Genomic DNA, 16,743 nt, shown 5'->3' on the forward strand with positions numbered 1-16,743 from the left:
GGTGAAGAGTCGACGAACGAAAACGACGAACTGAAAAGGAGAGTTAATCGACTGCAGATCCTCGCTTTCCTTCAGCATCGCGGAAGGATCGCGAGAAGCTCCAGAAATTCAGGCCATCGACCCGCATCGCGTGAAGAAAGCGGAACAACCAAACTCAGTCATCAGGGTGCGCGATCGACTCGCATCACGTGAAGAAGGCGAGAAGCTGCAGATCATTGCGCGATCCTTCCGCGATGCGGAAGGAAAGCGGGACTCTACGGATGTTTTCCCGATTAGACTAGGATTTGGATTCCTTATTTATTATTTTTACCCTAGCCTATATATACACGTTTTTATAGCTGAGAACGGTATTCTGGGATTATTCAAGGATTTGTAAGCCACTGTTCTCCTTTTTATCTCTCTAGGTTATTTTATTTTTCATCTTTTTCAACCCTAGTTTATTCATGGCTTCTTTTGTCTATGATCGAATCATGAGTAGCTAAATCTCCTAGTTCTAGGGTTGTGGCGAAAGACTTGAAAGTTGATGTGATGACAATTATTATCTATTGATTTTCCATATTGTGGGTTGCTTATTTATTCTTGATTTCAATTGTTTGATTATCTGGCCAATAGTTAGACACTATCTGTGGTGCGTGGGTTAAACTTGAGAAAGGTAATTCACATACGTAATAAGAATAAATAGAATTTGTTCAATTTAATCGTTTAGCTAATGAGGATAGAGATATACCCTTTAGCCCTACTTAGTTGAATACGGTAAAATAAATGCATTCTTGTTACATCTGATGACCATAGAGATATAGGAATTAAGGTAACATCTACAGGCTTGTGAGTAGTTCGAGAGAATATCATAAAGCATAATTAACCCGTTAACTAGTAACCCAGGAAAGAAAATAGGTGGAATTGTCTGAAGATCAACTGGATTGTCGAAAGCCATAACCCTAGATCTTTCTCTCATCTGATAATTCTTACAATCTTTATCAAGATATTCCCAGTCACAAAAACACCCATTACAAATTGTTTACTTTTCAAGTTTTAGTTTAGTACAACAAACAATCTTGATTTTCACTTTCTTGAATAGTTTCATTCGAATTTGAATTAGTTTAATAGTAGAATCTAAGTCTCTGAGAGATCGATATCTGGACTTAACAGCCTATATTACTTGTATGACCACGTATACTTGCGTGTGCGTTTGGGAGCAATAAGTTTTTGGCGTCATTGCCGGGGACTTAGAAAAACTTACTGTTTTTCTAATTTGGGTTTTTTTTTCTATTCAAGTCTTTACTTTTCTTCGTTGTTCTACTTGTGATTCTTCAGGCTTCTCTGGTTTATGCCAAGCACTAGAAGTTCAGGACAACCGTTAGTTGATCTTGATCAAGAAATCAAGAGAACCTTCCGATGACAGAGACAAATAGCTAACGAAGCAGCAAGACTTGCTCTTGAACAGACAGAAAGGGATAGAGCAAGAAACGCAGATGAAAAGTGAGAGAGAGCAGTTGCGAGGGCACAAGAACAACGAATCCTGTTATCCAGTTATGCTAGGCCAAGTCTGGCGACCATTGCTAAAGCTATTGTTAGGCCTGACATTACTGGAAATTTCGAGCTAAAAGAAGGAACAGTGCGGCTGGTGCAACATATGTGCCAGTATATGGGTAAATCTAGTGAAGACCCGCATAAGCACTTGATGCAGTTCGTGGAGCTGAGCGAGAATTTCTAATATAGAGATGTTCCCGATGATTATGTGAAGCTGTCCTTATTTCCGTTCTCACTTATTGGCGAAGCAAGGGAATGGTTGACGAATCTACCTGCTGGTTCTATCACTTCTTGGGAGATATTATCAAATAAGTTTATCGACAGGTTCTTCTCACCCAAGAAGACAAAGGAGCTGCGAGGAAGAATTGCTAACTTCACTCAGAGAGATTCCGAATCTCTACCACACGCTTGGGAAAGGTATAAGGGCTATCTGCGAGATTGCCCCCATCACATGCAGCCAAAGGAGATCATTGGCAACTATTTCGTGGAGGGTCTTAACCATGAATCAAGGGCCCTGCTGAATGCTTCAACTCAAGGTCAGATATTAAATAAAACATATGAAGAGATGGAAGATCTCCTTGAGATGATGTCTGAGGGTCATCATGAGACTAGCCGGGTGGTACCACAAAAGGCCGCTGGAGTTCTTAAAGTTGATGATGTTGCAGCTATTCGAGCTGATATAGGTACTCTTACTAATGTAATGTTGAGGGTGTTTTCTCAAGCTCATCAGATTCAACCAGTTCAGCACATTCAGCAGGCAACATGTGTAGGTTGCGGTGAACCTCATGATTATAACAATTGTCCATTGAATCCAGAGTCTGTCTATTTTGTGGGGCAGCAGAATCGCAGTATGGGTAATCGGGGAAACTATTATAGGAATAATTACAACACTCCATTTGGGAAGCAGGATTTCCACAAGCCGAACAATTATCAGCAACCTCAAGCTCAACCAGCCAACAATTTAGAGGAAATGATGAAGCAACTCATAGCTCAAAATCAGGCGATGCAGCAGCAAAATCAGAAAATTCAGAGTGAGATGCAGATATCTATTCACGAGCTTGAGCGTCAGATGGGTCAGATGGCTCTTATGCAGAATGTCAGACCTCCGGGTGCTCTTCCGAGTGATACTGAAAAGAATCCAAAAGAATGCAAAACAGTCACCTTGAGGAATGGTAGAGAGCTAGAGGAAGTGCCACCGAAAAAGAAGAACATAGTAGAAGAAGAACTTATCCCTGCTAAGCGAGCTGAACCAAAGCAATCAGTCGCGGAGCAGCATGTAGAGGAAGTGGTGCGACCACCACCTCCCTTTCCACAGCGACTTCAGAAACAAAAGGCAGATTCGACTTGCAAGAAATTTCTTGAACTCTTAAAATAGGTACACATCAACATACCTTTGGTGGAGCTTCTTCAAGAAGTCCCAAAATATGCAAAATATATTAAAGATGTAGTCGCGAACAAACGGCGTTGGACAGAGTTTGAGACAATTTCACTTACTGAGGAGTGCAGTTCTAGAGTGAGAAGTAAGATCCCTCCAAAGTTGAAAGATCCGGGTAGCTTCACAATTTCGATTACGATTGGAAACATTGAAGTTGGGCTAGCATTGTGTGATTTGGGTGCTAGTATTAATCTTATGCCCACCTCGGTGTTCCGAACGTTGGGTTTGGGAGAGCCTAGGCCGACCACTATTACATTGCAGTTGGCTGATCGATCTCTTGCTTATCCTGATGGTATTATTGAGGACGTTCTTGTGAAGGTAGGCCCATTTATTCTGCCAGTTGATTTTGTGATACTCGATTATGAAGCAGATAAGAATGTTCCACTCATCATGGGGAGAGGATTCTTGGCTACTGTTGATGCTGTGATCCGAGTGAAAGATGGAAAGACGTCCATGACAGTTAATGGGCAAGAGGCGACTTTTGATGTGTTTAAAGCCACCAGACTTCCAGCCCATTATGAGGAGTTGAAGATGATTTCTGTGGTGGAACCCGAGCTCACAAATGCCGAATTGGATCACTTTCTAGCCTCGCGAGATCCGTTGGAAACAGCTTTGGTGTATGGGGAAGATCTGAAGATAGATGCAGAAGTGGAGGAGTGTCTTAGAATTCTTGACACCTCATGTGCTTATCTACGAGCAAGGACACCGTTTGAGGAGCTAGACAGACCAGAGTCATGGAAGAAGCTGAAACCGTCTATCGAAGAGGCTCCCGTTCTTTAGTTGAAACCATTGCCTCCTCACCTTCGCTATGCTTTCTTGGGTAGTGGAGACACATTGCCCGTAATCCTCTCGGCCTATTTGAATGATGTGCAGGTTGAACGTGTATTACGAGTGCTGAGAGATCGAATCTGAGCCCTCGGGTGGTCGATAGCTGATATTCGGGGTATTAGTAGCTCGTTTTGCATGCATAAAATTTTATTGGAGGAAGGCAGCAAACCCAGTATTGAGTGTCAGAGGCGACTAAACCCGATCATGAAGGAGGTGGTGAAGAAAGAGGTAATCAAGTGGCTTGACAGCTGCATCATTTGTCCCATCTCAGACAGCAATTAGGTGAGTCCTGTACAATGTGTCCCGAAGAAAGGGGGCATAACTGTGGTGGAAAACGAGAAGAACGAATTGGTGCCTCAACGAACTGTCACGGACTGGAGGATATGCATCGACTATCGCAAGTTAAACAACGCCCCCAGAAAAGATCATTTCCCTTTACCCTTCATGGATCAGATGCTCGACAGATTGGGTGGGCATGATTATTATTGCTTTTTGGATGGTTATTCGGGTTACAACCAGATCATGATCGCGCCCGAGGATCAAGAAAAGACCACATTCATATGTTCGTATGGCACGTTTGCATTCCGGAGGATGCCTTTCGATTTGTGCAATGCTCCAGGTACCTTCCAGCGATGCATGATGACTATCTTCACCGATATGGTGGAAAATTATGTAGAAGTATTTATGGATGACTTCTCTGTCTTTGGTGATTCTTTTGATGATTGTTTGAACCATCTGGATGCCGTGTTAGCTCGCTGTGAAGAAACAAACTTGGTACTTAACTGGGAAAAATGCCATTTCATGGTTCGAGAGGGAATTGTTCTTGGGCACAAGATATCGGGCCAAGGAATAGAGGTTGACGAGGCGAAGATTGAAGCAATTGAAAGATTGCCACCACCCATTTCAGTTCGGGGAGTGCGCAGTTTTCTTGGGAATGCTGGCTTCTACTGACGGTTCATCAAAGACTTCTCTAAAGTTGCTAATCCACTGTGCAAGCTTTTAGAGAAAGATGTGAAGTTCGTGTTCAATGAAGCCTGTCTGACGGATTTTGATGAGCTGAAACGAAGGTTAGTGTCTGCTCCTATTATCGTTGCACCCGATTGGTCTCTACCATTTATTCTAATGTGTGATGCAAGTGATTTTGCTGTGGGCGCTATCCTTGGTCAAAAAAGGGACAAGATCTTTCACCCTATTTATTACGCTAGCAAGACACTTGATGCAGCCCAGATGAACTATACTGTCACAGAGAAAGAGTTATTGGCGGTTGTCTACGCCTTTGACAAATTCCGATCATACCTGGTGGGCACGAAGGCGATTGTCTACACTGATCACACGACAGTTCGTTACTTGTTTGAAAAGAAGGATGCAAAGCCGAGGCTTATTCGTTAGGTGTTGTTGCTGCAAGAGTTCGACATCGAGATTTTAGATCGAAAGGGCACAGAAAATCAGGTGGCAGATCACTTATCGAGGTTAGAAGATCGGGAACATGTGGATGAAGCAGTGGGGATTAATGAGACTTTTCCGGACGAACAACTTTTTGCTCTTAAATCAGCTGAGGTGCCATGGTATGCAGACATGGTGAACTTTATAGTGAGTGAGATTTACCCCCCTGGTGCTAATCACGAGAAAAAGAAGCGGATCCTGCATGACAGTCGTTTCTATGTATGGGATGATCCCTATCTTTACCGAGTTGGCACAGATCAGCTAATCAGAAGGTGTGTTCCAGAGGAAGAGGTCTCAGCGATTCTCGAGAAGTGTCACTCATCACCCTATGGAGGACATCATGCTGGGGACAGAACAGCTGCCAAGGTACTTTAGTCCGGATTCTACTGGCCTACTTTGTTCAAAGATGCTCATAAATTTGTGCGAGCATGTGATAGCTGCCAGAGAACCGGAAATATTTCCAAGCGTCATGAAATGCCTTTGAAGGGCATCTTGGAAATCGAGTTGTTTGATGTGTGGGGTATTTACTTCATGGGCCCCTTCATACCATCCAAGGGAAATAAATACATATTGGTGGCTGTAGACTATGTTTCGAAGTGGGTGGAGGCCATTGCACTTCCCACCAATGATGCGAGTGTGGTGGTGCGATTTCTAAAAAAGAACATTTTTATGAGGTTTGGGACCTCGTGGGCCATCATCAGTGATCAAGTTACACACTTCTGCAATCAGCTCTTTGATAAATTGCTGCTCAAGTATGGGGTGAAACACAAGATAGCGACTGCTTATCACCCTCAGACGAGTGGTCAAGTGGAGGTATCGAACAGAGAAATCAAGAGGATTCTGGAGAAGACTGTGAGCGTAAGTAGAAAAGATTGGTCATTAAAGCTTGATGACGCTCTGTGGGCATACAGAACAGCGTACAAAACTCTGATTGGTACATCCCCCTATAAGCTCGTTTTTGGTAAGGCATGTCATCTACCAGTCGAGCTTGAGCATAGAGCATATTGGGCGATCAGGAAGCTGAATCTCGGCATGGTTCAAGCTGGAGAGAAGAGACCGTTGCAGCTGCACGAGTTGGAGGAATTTCACTATCATGCTTATGAAAATGCGAAAATGTATAAGGAGCGCACTAAAAGAATTCATGACAGGCGCATCCAATCTCGTGACTTTGAGCCTAGGCAGTTAGTATTGCTGTATAACTCCAGGTTGAAGATTTTCGGTGGAAAGCTGAAGAGCAAATGGTCCGGACCATTCGAAGTAGTTCGCGTGACTGCACATGGTGCAGTCGAGCTTAAAAAACCCAACTCAGATGAGACATTCTTGGTTAACGGGCAGCGAGTGAAGCATTACTACGGGGAGGCCACTGACCGTGCCAGGACCACCATCGATCTAGAAGAGGCTTGAGGAGAGCCTGCGTCGTGCCGCGACGTTAAATCAGGCGCTCCTCGGGAGGCAACCCGTGTAAAAACAAATGTCGTGCCACGACCTTAACTAAGGCGCTTGTTGGGAGGCAACCCAATTTTTTGTAGGTTATAAGTCATGTTTGTTCATGCTGCAGGAATCGGGCGAAAAAGAAGAAAACAGACAAAGTGCCCAGTGATTTGCGCAATAGACCCGTGATGCGGTCAAATCGCGCATCAAAAATCAGAAATGCCCAGTGATTTGCGCGATCCACCCGTGAAGCAGACAGATCGCGTGGAGTTCTGCAGCTTCGAGCGATCGACCCGCGATGCGGACTGATCGCGCGGGTCGACCCGGTCTGTATATTTATTTTCCGTAATATAGGGTATAGACGACCCCCTCTCCTCACTTTCATTGTACAACAATCCCCAACTCTTCCCATTCCCTTGAATACGAAAAAAAAACCATCCCCATTCCCTCTCTCACGCAAATAACTTCAAGTTGTAATCCATCCCACATCAACACCACAAGGTAAGTGTTCATCTTCCCTATTTTCTCTCTCCTTGTCATTGTGTTGGTATGTGTAAAGTAGGGAAATGGGGTATGGGCGAATTGTGGGCGGGGATTGGTATTGCTTGTGTATGTGGCTAGAATGTGACTCCCATTGCATAAAGGAGGGTTCTTCAACCCCCCATTGTTACCCAAAGTTAAGGGACGATTTTACGCCCACAAGGTGTTCGATAAAAGTCCTAAACCAAGTTTTTGTGAAATTGTGAAGTCTTGAGTAGCAATGGAACATTTACTGAGCTTAGGAACCCTTGTGAACTTCATCTCACCATGAAATTCGAATTGTGAGGACGGATTGGAGAAGTGTGATTCTTTTTCGTCCCAAGCAACATGACAATCGCGTACTTTGTTTTTGTTTGCTAGGTCTTGTAGGAGTAGTTAACTTCTTTGGACTTTTCTTTTCACAATATAGTTTGAAGTAAGTGTGGGTTTGTGCCACGACCCCATCATTACTAATCTAAACCTCTCGTTTGGTAATGCGTTGTTTTGCAGGCAAAATGGTTCATGCTAAATCCAAGGGCAAAGTTGTCGCCTCCTCCTCCCAAGGTACAAAAAGAGGGCGAGCACAAAACCCGCCCAAATAAAAAAAGGGGCAAACATCTGGAAAAGGCAAGCATCCCGCGGTTGTGATTCCTCCAGCAACTAAAAGGACAACCAACCCCCGTCTCTCGGGGGAAGGAGAAGAGTGGTATGCGGGGTTTGACACCTCGAAAGGGTACAACCATGAGCGAGCAATCAGTCGGGCCCCTCTGAAGAATACTTTTTGAGATATCCACGACCGTATAGTTGCCATGGGATGGACGTTTGTGTTCGAACAACCGGGGCCTGTGAACATCGATTTGATCATGGAACTTTATGCGGGCATACCAATCCGTCGGGCTCGAGATTCTGTTTACATTCGACAAACTGGGTACCATTGTCGGCATCAACCTTGTGCGGGGCAATCGGAGTCCCGGATGTGCCTGTCGAGCCCTTACTAGAGTTCATCAAAAGGCCGGATTATAGGGCTATCCGGGAAACTCTGTGTGGAGCCAACTCAAAAGCTCAATGGGCACGATATTCAGGACCTCTTCGGAAGCACCGAAGTATGAGCATGAGCAACTTTTGTAGAGAGGCCCGAGTGTGGCTGCGCCTCCTAAATGTGAGAATAATGCCACTTGATCACTTCTCGGAAGTACAACGGGAGAGAGTGTGCATTGTGTACTTCCTGATGACAGGGCAGCCGGTAAACATAGGGTATTGGATGCTACAGGAAATCCGCCGAGTGCGTGCTGGGAAGTCGAAAAGGCTAAGTTATGGGAACACTCTCACTTCCTACCTAATGCGGCTCGATGGTGAGTTAGCGTACTCTACTGACAGAGTACTTGAGGCACCCATTGACCCGCTGGACATCTCTAATGTCATGGCCCCAGCAAAGGTATCCGGACATCACTTGACCCCGGCGGAGGAGAGGTCTGCCCAGTCCACCGTACTAGCTCACCTGTACTCGGGGATGATGGTTGCGAGTGAGCACTTTAATATTGATATCACAAGGGTCTTTATTAATAACCCACACACTCCACATTCACGGGCGCTGATGGGCGAGCTATCTCAGTTACCCGCGGATGAGGACGAGAACTCGGCTGATCGAGCAATGGCCGCATTCGAAGAGGAGGAGGAGGCGGAGTCACTGATGCAAGGCGACAACGATGAAGAGGAAGAGGACGCCGAGCCAGATGAGGGCGTGGCTGATGATGAGGACTTCCTTGATGAGGACGACTAGGCCCTAGTGGGCCCCAGGGAGTATTTCTTACGTCGCTTGTGCTTTTTTTGTTTTCAAATCTACATGCATTGAGGGCAGTGCATACCTTTAAGTGTGGGGTGGGGAAATACGTCCCTGGTCTGTAACACGATGTTTTGAGGTTGCGGATGATGATTAGTATGCCGTAGGATTTTTTTTTTAGGATTTCTTTTTAGTTTTGCATCTTAGTGTCGAAATAAAAAATAGAAAAAGTTGGAAAATTTTCAAAAAAAAAAAAAAGATTTTATTTTCTTTATTTTTCTTTGATAACTTCTTAGGCCCCTCATTAGTAGGCATTCATCATCCACCCCCTTTGGTTTTCTTATGGCCTCGGTTCTTTCCCGAGGGGGGCCTTTGAACCGGGCGTAGGTAGATTTTTTCTTTTATAGTCATAGAAAGGGTTGTTCCTGATGACGGGTGGATGACAACCTGCTTGAGGGAAAATCAGTCCGTAGGCTAGGTACATTCAAATGCTAGGTGCACGGGATAGGTAAAGTCTTGGCATATGAGCGATCTTGAAATGTTTTATGAAAGCATGCCGTGAAATTGTATTACTTTTCTTGGAAACACTTGAAAATGGCTTTTGTGTTGACTCGTATGACCCACTTGGCATTGTTGATTTCCATTGTGTTTGATTGTTTCGAGTGACAACTGGATCCTTCTTGCGTTGATTATGTGCCATGTGTGAGTAAGGTTTCATTTTTGAATCCATGTTTGGTATTGAAATCTAGAACTTGCCCTGTGTGTGCACAAAGCGAAATGAAGTTTGGTTGAGCCTAGAAAGTGATAGAGGCATTTCTTTGATTAGTCACTAAAAAGCCTCAAAAGTTATCCTACCAGTGTGCAAATAACACCCTAGTTAACCCCGTTGAGCCATTAGCCTTTTCTTTGATAGCAATTAATTAGCCTTACCCCTTCGTTCTACAGCACTCAATGTTTGATCCAAAACACTCCTGAAGCACTTTAATCAATTTACATGCATAATGGGAGTTGGGAGGCGAAAAGAGGGGAAATGGTTGTTAACTGTAATCTAGGAAGACAATGGGAGCACCGAATGAACAGAACTAATTCACGTGTTAGTTGGGAATTGATCGGAAAAAAAAAAGAGAAAACAAAGAAAAAAATGTAGCGAAAAAAGTTTCCCTTCTAACTTGTGTTATTTTAAAAAGAGTGGTGCTTAAACAAAGAAAATGGGTGAATTGGGAGAAACTTAAAGGTTGGTTGGTATCGAATAATAGCTAATAAAGAAAGCGTGCAAGAATGACGAATGTATAATGTATTAAAGTGCTTTGGGAGGTTAGTCACTATTATCCAAATAATCCCTACCCATCCCGTAGCCTACATTACAACCTTCGAAGTCCTACTTGATTCTAGGCTCATCTTACTTGTATTAGTAGAGTGGTTACACTACGGGCAAGCATATGGTATGTCGTACATTACATGTGATGTTCTTTGCGAGAGTGAGTGCATTTATTGATTTCAGGTCCATTGATTTAAAAATGTATTTCTTGATGAGATATGGACTACTTTGTTGAGGTGAGGGCACATAATTAGCAATAGAATGGTGAAGTGTTGATTTCTCGATCATAAGGTTACCTATATGCGTTAAAGTGGTGTTGTTGAGTCAAACTGTTTTGAAATTCGAAATGTTTTCGTTGAAAAGAAGTACTTGGTGCTGAAAATGAGTTTTGTTTTTAAACGTTTGGCATGGCTTTCGCAATCTGGGTCGCTGGTTTGTTTTGAAAATCTCGCTTCAAGAGTTAGCCATACTAGCCGAATCCCGTTGCAGACCTGTTTGAATGAGTGAGCTAGAAGTGTAGTCTGATGTTGGTTTGTGTCTGCTCGAGGGCGAGCATAGTTTAAGTGGGGGGTGGTGATATTTGGCACAAATATCATGTTTTGTGTCATATTACAACTTCTTCTTATGACTTTTATCGCTTAATTCATGAAGTAACCGTTGTATTTGAACTTATGTCGTTATATTTTATGTGTATAGGTACGATGACGACAACTGATGGGAAATGTGCTTGAAGTGATTGGAATTCGTAGCATATGTCGATTGGCTGAGGTGAAGAGTCGACGAACGAAAACGATGAACTGAAAAGGAGAGTTAATCGACTGTAGATCCTCGCTTTCCTTCCGCATCGCGGAAGGATCGCGAGAAGCTCCAGAAATTCAGGCCATCGACCCATATCGCGTGAAGAAAGCGGAACAACCAAACTCAGTCATCAGGGTGCGCGATCGACCCGCATCGCGTGAAGAAGGAGAGAAGCTGCAGATCATTGCGCGATCCTTCCGCGATGCGGAAGGAAAGCGGGACTCTGCGGATGTTTTCCCGATTAGACTAGGATTTGGATTCCTTATTTATTATTTTTACCCTAGCCTATATATACACATTTTTATAGCTGAGAACGGTATTCTGGGATTATTCAAGGATTTGTAAGCCACCGTTCTCCTTTTTATCTCTCTAGGTTATTTTATTTTTCATCTTTTTCAACCCTAATTTATTCATGGCTTCTTTTGTCTATGATCGAATCATGAGTAGCTAAATCTCCTAGTTCTAGGGTTGTGGCGAAAGACTTGAAAGTTGATGTGATGACAATTATTATCTATTGATTTTCCATATTGTGGGTTGCTTATTTATTCTTGATTTCAATTGTTTGATTATCTGGCCAATAGTTAGACACTATCTGTGGTGCGCGGGTTGAACTTGAGAAAGGGAATTCACGTACGTAATAAGAATAAATAGAGTTTGTTTGATTTAATCGTTTAGCTAATGAGGATAGAGATATACCCTTTAGCCCTACTTAGTTGAATACGGTAAAATAAATGCGTTCTTGTTACATCTGATGACCATAGAGATATAGGAATTAAGGTAACATCTACAGGCTTGTGAGTAGTTCGAGAGAATATCATAAAGCATAATTAACCCGTTAACTAGTAACCCAGGAAAGAAAATAGATGGAATTGTCTGAAGATCAACTGGATTTTCGAAAGCCATAACCCTAGATCTTTCTCTCATCTGATAATTCTTACAATCTTTATCAAGATATTCCCAGTCACAAAAACACCCATTACAAATTGTTTACTTTTCAAGTTTTAGTTTAGTACAACAAACAATCTTGATTTTCACTTTCTTGAATAGTTTCATTCGAATTTGAATTAGTTTAACAGTAGAATCTAAGTCTTTGAGGGATCGATATCTGGACTTAACAGTCTATATTACTTGTACGACCACGTATACTTGCGTGTGCGTTTGGGAGCAACACCTGCACTTTTTTAGCCCCGGCATGGGCTTTTATGAACGCATCTGCGAGCATTTCGAAGGAAGTCATTGAATGCTCAGGCAGATGGTCATACCAGGTCAGCGCCCCTTTCGATAGTGTTTCCCCAAATTTTTTCAACAAAACGGACTTAATTTCATCCTCTTCGACATCATTGCCTTTTATAGTACAGGTGTACGAAGTCAAGTGCTCCTGTGGGTCTGTTGTACCGTCGTATTTCTGGATGTCCGGCATCTTGAACCTTTTCGGGATTAACTTCGGAGCCGCACTTGGAGGGAAAGGCCTTTGAATGTACCTCTTCGAATCCGGCCCTTTTAGAATCGGAGGAGCCCCCAGGATCTGATCCACCCGAGAGTTATATATTTTCACCCTCTTCTCAGTTGAGTCTGCCCGCGTTGCCAAGGTTTCGAGCATCTTCAGAACTTCGGTGGATGAACTGGCTCCTGATCCATTACTCTCGACTATCCGTGTTTTATCCCTTCTTGGTTCAGCGATGCCTTTTGACCTTTCCGGGGCTGCCTTATTATTTTTGCTTTGTAGCTAAGCTATTGCAATTCCCTATTCGGCTATGACGGTTCCCTGTTCTTACAACATTTCAAAAATTAAACGTAAGTTAATCTCATCCGGAGTATCCGGTGCTTTCTGGCCTTGGGCCTGAGATAAAGTAATTGAGTTATGAGTATTCAAGGGATCAGTGGCTGGTAAGGTGGCATTCTCCTGGTTCACGGTGTTCTGCGGGTTGAGGCCTTCCCTTGAATCAACAGAGTTTGGGTCGATTGGATCTGGGTTTCGTAACCCACTGTTCTCGTTTTCGGCCACAATCTCGTTGTTGTTGACATGACCAGACTGTCCGCTACTTGCCATTTGTCTGTTTTTGGTAGAAATCAGTAGAAGCTTCCTTAATCAAACGGGTAAAAGGAGGTAGAAGCAAAGATTAAAAAACCACTATTATCCTAGCTACACGGTGGGCGCCAAACTGTTTACCCCGAATTTCGGTAATAATTGAATTTGTAAGTAAGGTATAGGATATGTGGATGAATTTTAATCTATTATTTGGTTGATACGAAATTGATATAGACTTATTTGTAATAATATATATAGATATGTGAGCTATCGCCTTGAATAAGTATATCATATTGGTAGTTAAGCTAAATATGAATATTGTTTATATATATATATATATATATATATATATATATATATATATATATATATATATATAACAAAAGTATTGCATTGAATGGACGAATAAAGCCAAAGATCACAGTAGATCTAGACCAAAATCAGAGAGAGACAGAGAGAGAGAGAGAGAGAGAGAGAGAGTTTCAATATATTTTCTATTACAATGTCTAGATATAAAAAAGCCAACCCCTAAAAGTAGGAAAATGTCCTCTATTTATAGGTTTGCCTCATGGGTCTTGAATACAATACAAAGCCTTTTAGAATAAAGAAACCCTAAAAGGATAAGGTAGGACCGTACGGTCTGACACCCGTACGGTGGTCAGTACAAAATGACAGAATGGTCTTGACGCGTTGCAGCACTGCAACTGGTTAACCGGATCAACGACCACGTTCAGTTCGGACATGGTGTAACCGGACTAACGGCCACGTGAGTTTGACTTGGAGAAACCGGACTAACGACCACGTTGAGTTTGGCTCAGAGAAACCGGACTAACGGCCACGTTGAGTTTGGCTCAGAGACACCGGATCAACGGATACACTTCTCTTATCTTGGGTCAGCCGCATTCGGTGCAATCCCCCTGGTCTGAAGAAAAGACCGAACATACTTGTGCTCATTTGAACCTACCCTCGGCCCCCGGTCTGACCGGTCTTACATCGACCCGGTTTTCACCGTATGCAATGGATGCAATACATAACTCATATTACACCAATTTTCCATGTTTTCGTTTTCTATTATTGTTTTACATCTTCTTTTTTCCCCTATAATTTGTCTGTATAATTCTTTCAACAGTGTCTTATCTATTTCAACGAAGTAACTGCCTCTCTCTTCCATTAACTTCCATGATACCTTTTAAAAACAAATCATTTTCAAGTAAACTTACTAAATTTCATTCATTTCCTAGCCACTGGGAAAAGTCATATTAGTTCCTGCAAGTTTTGCTATTTTTAGTAAATTTACTTATCTCCAATTCATTATAAAAAGCCCACAATAGATAACCTCTAACATATCACATATCTTGTATTCACAATAGAAATTAAATTATACAAAATGTCTTTTACAAGAACGAGTTATATTTCTTGGCTCTTCATCTTGTTCCTAGCTATTGCATGTGAAGCAAATGCAGGTTTTATAGCGACTAAAGGTTCCCATTTTGAACTCAATGGATCCCCTTTTCTGTTCAATGGTTTCAACTCCTATTGGTTGATGCATGTTGCTGCTGAACCTAGTGAGAGGTACAAAGTTACTGAGGTTCTTGAAGATGCATCTGCTGCTGGCCTTTCTGTTTGCCGTACGTGGGCTTTTAGTGATGGAGGTGACAGAGCCTTACACCTATCACCCGGCGTTTACGATGAGCGTGTTTTTCAGGTAAAGGTTTATGTTTTGTTGCTAAACAATTTAATTTTGTTGTCATAGTATTGATTATTGTTGCAAAAAGTATTTTTGACAACAAAAAAAAAAAGGTTGTTGCACGTCGTTGCAATAACAACAGTTGGAAAAAGTTTATGCAACAATTTTTTTTTTTTGTTGCCAAAAATATTTTTGCAATAATAATCAATCTATGGCAACAACAAAAAAAAAAAATTGTTGCCAAATATCTTTTTTCTTGTAGCGTGACTTTTAGAAATATAAATGACTGACTTTTTGTCGTAAAATTCTGGTTTTCTAATAATGCTCTAGGCTTGGGTTCGAGAAATGGCAAGTTATGTGAAGTCACTGGACAACAAACACTTGCTGGAGATTGGAATGGAGGGATTTTATGGTGATTCTGTTCCCGAAAGAAAATCAATTAATCCCGGTTATCAAGTCGGAACAGATTTCATCAATAACCATCTTATCAAAGAGATTGATTTTGCCACTATCCATGCATACACTGACCAGTGGTATGTTAACATTTTTTCTCCACTCGCAAATTTACATGATTATATACTACTTTCTTTGTTTCAATTTGTTTGTCTTACATTTTTTTAGTTTGTTTAAAAAAGAATGACTTTTTCCTAATTTGGCAACTCTTTAATCCTAACATCTCACAAGGCTAGTTTAAAACCACACGATTAAAAGGTATTTTGGTACATTATACATATTTTAAATTTAAGACCGCAAGATTCAAAAATATTATTTATCTTCTTAAACTTTGTGTCTAGTTAAACTAAGACAAACAAATTGAAACAGAGGGAATATGAAGAAGTCTATTCTACCAAAAAAGAAAATTTAGTTTAACATATTATAATTGCAATATTTTTATTAAGTTACCAAAGCTTATATAAAGACTTACCTATAATGATCTTATAAATGTTTTATGCACCGTTAACGCATAAACTTAAACTCTTTACATTTTAAGGTTGTCCGGACAAAGGGATGATGCACAGTTGGCATGGATGAAAAGATGGATAACAAGCCATTGGCAAGATGCAAGAACAGCACTAAAGAAACCTCTAGTGCTAGCTGAATTTGGAAAGTCTAGTAGAGGTCAAGGTTCAAGAGATAAATTCATGAGTAGCGTATACGGAAATATCTACAATTTGGCAAAAGAAGGGGGAACCATGGCAGGAAGCTTAGTATGGCAACTCTTGGCACATGGAATGGAGAATTATGATGATGGTTATTGTATTGTCTTAGGACAAAACCCTAGCTTTGACTAATTTGGTACATTGAGTGAATGCATGAATATCATCATTATGGAGGATACAAAAGAAAATAAGTCCCATAATAGATTCAAGTAGATTATTTTTCTGGTTATACAATAATCAATTTATAAGAGGATCAAGTGTTCTTAAGTCCATGACCTTTTGTAATAATTTAATCTCACATTACCAAATATGTGAAGTTGATTAAACTCAAAAATGTAATTCCATAAATTATTTCGATGAAAAGGGAATGTTATGTTTTATGTCGTCTTATTTTTTTAGTTTGAGTAAATCCATTATTTATGTTGAATGAATAGCTAGTCGGAGACTTATGCAAATTAATATAAAACATACTATTTTTAGGAACGGATGTCTTTTACCACACTCAATTGTCTTAGCAGTTTTTTACAAGATCACTTATGGAGTAATTTCCACAGCAGATACACACTTTAATCTAAAGGATTTCACTGTCAAATGTGGTCGAGTCACTATCATTTATAGAAGTTTAATGGGACTCCATGCCTTCTTTAATTCTCACATTATTTAAGATTTTCATAATTCTTCATGTAGAGCTCAAATAATTTTTTGAGTAATTAAATCCTAATAAAGAGTTTAATGTATGCTAATTATATTGTACTAGGTAATTTACCCGCGCTTCGCGCGGTCAA

At 41.4% G+C, this 16,743-nt stretch overlaps 1 pseudogene; it reads left to right on the forward strand.

The window, feature by feature from the left end:
* Nucleotides 1–14,498: 14,498 nt before the first annotated feature.
* LOC132620122 (mannan endo-1,4-beta-mannosidase 1-like) lies at nucleotides 14,499–16,319 on the forward strand (annotated as a pseudogene).
* Nucleotides 16,320–16,743: the final 424 nt, after the last annotated feature.

The sequence above is a fragment of the Lycium barbarum genome, chromosome 2 (assembly GCF_019175385.1).
Source record: "Lycium barbarum isolate Lr01 chromosome 2, ASM1917538v2, whole genome shotgun sequence".
Classification (NCBI taxonomy): domain Eukaryota; kingdom Viridiplantae; phylum Streptophyta; class Magnoliopsida; order Solanales; family Solanaceae; genus Lycium; species Lycium barbarum.